This window comes from Bombyx mori, chromosome 9, assembly GCF_030269925.1.
Source record: "Bombyx mori chromosome 9, ASM3026992v2".
Lineage (NCBI taxonomy): Eukaryota > Metazoa > Arthropoda > Insecta > Lepidoptera > Bombycidae > Bombyx > Bombyx mori.
Window position 1 is genome coordinate 15,632,471 of NC_085115.1, and position 4,976 is coordinate 15,637,446.

The 4,976-nt window shown below is 35.3% G+C and overlaps 1 long non-coding RNA gene across 1 annotated transcript in view; it reads right to left on the reverse strand.

Annotated features, from left to right (window-relative positions):
- The window catches only part of LOC134199408 (uncharacterized), a 333,027-nt gene that overhangs the window by 312,181 nt on the left and 15,870 nt on the right, over window positions 1-4,976 (reverse strand). The window lies entirely within an intron of this gene.

Genomic DNA, 4,976 nt, shown 5'->3' on the forward strand with positions numbered 1-4,976 from the left:
TAGTTCTTAAGTTATTTGTAATACTAACACACTATGAGACTATGATGTATCGAAATAAAAAATATATATTTTATTTATATTTATTTATTAACATTGTTTATTTATAAAGCGCTATTTCTATAACTATCAAGGAAGCACATAAGTATAGTATTTTCTAATTTTAATTACTTACTCAATAACATATTATTTCATAACATGTCTATGTTGTAATGATCGTAAAGCTTAAAAAAAATTGAAACTTCCAAATAGTTCTTTACGTTTAAACATTAAGCACTTAATTGTATTATAAATTTAAGTGAATTGTATTTAAAAGCCGAATCGGGCTTGTAAGCAACATTACATTGATCTTTTAACTACAATGACTCAAATTGATAAGTAGGCGTATTGTAAGTTATGTGTATCTACCGATACCGATTGTATTGATGTCTTCAAAGTGTGGTCTAAGTTATGAGATTTTTCACTAAAACATTGTTTTATTACGTGAATTTAACGACACTCGCATTTTGCTTGTATTTACTAGTAGGTAGCCGAATTGACACCTGAATTGATTTAAGGATATCGTGCTCTTTATGCTGCATTTTATTTACAAAGGAAACGACAGTAATGTGTTTTGGTTTGAAGGGTGGGGCAGCCGTTGTAGTGTAAAAAAAACTGAGACCTTAGAACTCATACCTCAAGGTAGGTGGCGGCATTTACGTTGTAGATTAACATCACGTGGGCCGTGAGCTCCACACACCTAAGCAATAAAAAAACAACGAATATGGAGCCGATATTAAATGGTCAGACTTACTCAAGGTTCAAGTTGGGTTCCGTTTCAACAACAGACATTGTCTGAAACTTTTAACTGACAAAACGGACTACGCATTGTATCTTGCCGTCAGTTCCTCAACACTGCAGACCAAAGAACACAATACTGAATATCTAATATCACATCGAGGCTCTTTGGATGATGCGAAATTTTTGCAACTTTGCAGGAGAGCCATTTAAAGTTTAAAATCTGGAAAAATATCATAATACAAAACTTCGGCTATTTGAATGGAGATTACTTAATTGAAGTTCAATTAAATACATCGAATTGTTGATACTAATATCAAATAAAACGCACCCTTATTTACAAAGGTAAAAGTCGCGTATTAAGCGAAATATCGCTTGAATAAAATAGCCTATCACTTCACTGCATTATATTACAATAAAAATAAGGTTTCAAATTAAAAACGGCTTTAACTTAGACCATTTCTCAGCAACAATTAAGGAACTAGAACAATCGGTGGCTCGTTACGGAGAGACGACGCGATCAACTCAATACGTTTATTTATTGTTCGATTCACAATGATTGGCAAGGACCAAATCCATTAGAACATGCATCTGTATTTATAGAATACGCATTTGTATTTTTCAATTCTAATACCAGTTTTAAATATTATCTATACTAATATTATAAAGAGGAAAGATTTGTTTGTTTGTATTGAATAGGCTCCGAAACTACTGAACCGATTTGAAAAATTCTTTCACTGTTTGGAAGCTACACTATTCCCGAGTGACATAGGCTATAATCTTTTTTGAAAAAAATTATGGACTAAAACTTCAATAATGTAACCCAAGGTGTAAAAAAATTACCTAAAATATTCTTTACATCGCGTGCGCGGCGAAAACTATTGATGATAGAATAAAATAATGTACTACGACTTTGTAGAACACAATATTATTTACAAAAAGTGTCGCAACAGCATATGTCTAACTATTATAGTTATGCCGCAATAAGTGTTCTATTATTTAAAAAAATAAAACAACGTCAAATATCGTTGAAACTTTTGTTAAAGACCCGAGCGGAGCCGGAGCGGGCCGCTAGTTAATTATTAATAAGGTACGCAATAACTATGAAAATTCTAATTTGAAGGACCATCCCCATGTATTTTAAACGCAATCGACAGTACGATCTTATGTCTGTGGTTTTTATTGACGCTAATTATTAATTACATAATTTCATCAATCGCATGATACGAATCCAGAATTATAGTCGCCTCTGTGGTCAGTTTTAGATGTTGACTTAAATTTGTTCCAAACATTTTTGATCTTTGATACTTTCGTAGTAAGACATCAGCTTATTAAACTCCGTATTACCTACAAATTTCGTAGACTAGTGGTTGAAACACTCACAGAGTAATCTCTTAAACCCTAATCCAAAATATCTTAAATAACAAATCCGAAAGTAGCTCTGTCTATCTTTTATGTTTTGACGCCAAAACTTCGGCAAAATTTAGAATGAAAATGGGAATAACTAGAAATTTACTCACCATATATAAATACTCTGCTAGGGAAACAGCGTAGAGGGGATTTCATTCCAAAGCCGGATAGTACATGGCAGAAAAGATATCTAGAAACGCACTGGCCCATTTTGCAGTGAAATAAACTGTGCTCCGGTGGCGGGCAGTGCAATGGTAAACGGATGCAATGGTCCCAGAGAGTCGAAAACATCAGCGAGAATGGGATTTTTGACAATCCGAACGGTCCTCTTTTGCATGAAGTACGTAAGTAGTTGGTACTTAGGACCCCACTCCGGAAATGGGAGCAGCACCCCAGGCAAGGTCGGACTTGTGCTTTGTAAAGCAAAAGTCTTTGTCCAAGCGTGAAGTACAACTTCGCTAAACAGAAAGAAGTCCCAGCATTTTTGAAGCTAGCTTGGCTTTGCCCTCCAAATGTCTCCCGATACTGGACATTATCCGAAACGGTGACCCCAAGAATCTCAATACACGTGGAAAATAGTAGGGAAACTCATTTGAATTGCAGCGACATGACAAAAGCGTCTTTCTTCACAGTAAACGCGCAAACCTTTATTTTTAATGGGTTTAATTGAACTATATAATGTAAAATTAAAAGTAAGATTAAGATATTGAATAAAGGGAGCATTAAAATTGCGCCATATAAATGGGACAAGGTATATTAATAAACAGCGTGGTCTCCAACAAACAGCTTCATTTATTTAAGTACCTACATACGTATGTGTAATAACTAATTAACATTTATTAAGATAACTTTTGATCTTTGATATAATTTTGTCTTCATAAACAAGTCTGGTTTAGTACATCATTGGGAGAGACATTTAGCCCTTTACTCAAAAATAAGTCAGGATAATTGGTTCTCAAACTTTTGTTGAAGCGGTACCTTTATCTTGAAAAAAAATAGCTGCATTAAGAAATGGCGAAAAAAGCTTTCATGTGATTTGTACAAAAATCTAAAAACAGCACAAATATAATAACTCAGTTGTCTTTAATGCGATAAATAAAACTATTTGGATGAATTTTTCATTATTTCCATTATACTGATGAGAATTTTTGTTAAATTTACTCTCAAATTATTAAACAAATATCTACATACATTTTTTCACAGATACTCAATTTTTTGTCGACTTTTCCTAATTTATACCACGCTACCCCCGGCTCGTTTGCGGCACCTGATTTGGTAGTCTCTATTATAAATGAAAATATATCATTGTTTGGCCATTAGCTCGGTTATTCAGCGCATAATACGAATACGTGACCTCGTAAGCTACTTCTTCCCTAATGGTCCTGTCACTCGCCCCTAAAGTAAGTAAATACATCCATCCAACCCCTCATTAAAACAAGTATACTAACACTATTGCCTAGATCTATATCAGTTCTAACTATTCGTGCTTTCTATTGTACGCATTCATAAATACTATAACTTAAGAACGACACGAGAACCCTCTCATCGTGGTCTCAAAACCTAAAAGACGTCATTTCGGATCCTCCTGATCCACTAACGGTGCTTTTAGTACATCAAGCAGCGGTCATCGTTCTCGTCGAACCCATCGCTTGTGACGAAGGGCTCGGCGAGTAAATTAACCCACAGACACAGCTCACTGAGTTTCTCACTGGATCTTTTCAGTGGGTCGCGTTTCCGATCCGGTGGTACATTCTGCGAAGCACTGTTCTTGCTAGGGTTCGTGTTAGCAACGCCGTCAGGTTTGAGCCCCGTGAACTCATCTACTCGATCGGATACACTGGCATAGTCTCTCAATGCTACCAGCTTAGGCAAAAAAAAAGGAAAGAAAAAAAAAACTTAAGAATAAACACTTAACAAAGGAATATAATAGTATTTAGCAAATGAGTACGAAATAGAAACAAGCCGATATGGGATGAATGTTAGCATGAACTATATAAAAATAGAAATATTCTTCTTAACATTACTCATGCGATACTTTGGTCATGTTATGATTAAACCAATGTGAATCGAACAAAATAAATTGAGCGAATCATAAAGTTAAAGTTGAAATTCATAAATAATATTTCTAAGACAGTTTCTCAGCGACTGGTATTGCTCGTAACTAATTTTGCGGTATAGTCTGCCGCTCATTATTTAGACTACAATTTTTGAAATTCCGAACACTCACTTTGCAATTTTCATGAACAAAAAGATCCTATAGTATCTTTAATCCTACAGTAATCACGTGATTAAATCAACAATTAATAAATGAAAAAGTTCAGGTTGTATGAATCGATAAGAAGTTAAGCTGTTTGATCTTCTAGCCCAGCGTTTAGGTTTTCATACAAGGGCCCAAAAATGGGTAAACAACCTGTAATCAGCAGCAATTGGCATACAAACTCATCCAGTCCAGTGTTAAATGACCCCAATAAATATGCAATAGGCAGGGACTTGGCTATACCCTTGACATTGCGGATATCCATGACCGACGGCAGCCATTCACCATCAGGGGCGCATATGCTCGTCTGCCCAGATCTTCATAGTTTTAATGGAGGAATATCCATCCGACAGTGCCATTGTCTATTGAATTGCTGCAAAAATAAGCTAATAACATACCCAGCTACGCAAAATATGAACAACGAAGTGCGATATAATTTTTCATTACGATATATTATTATGTCGTCCATTTGATTCGTATACATCGTCTGGACTATAAAGCCGGCGCCGTGGCTGCGTCACCCCACAGTCGGACT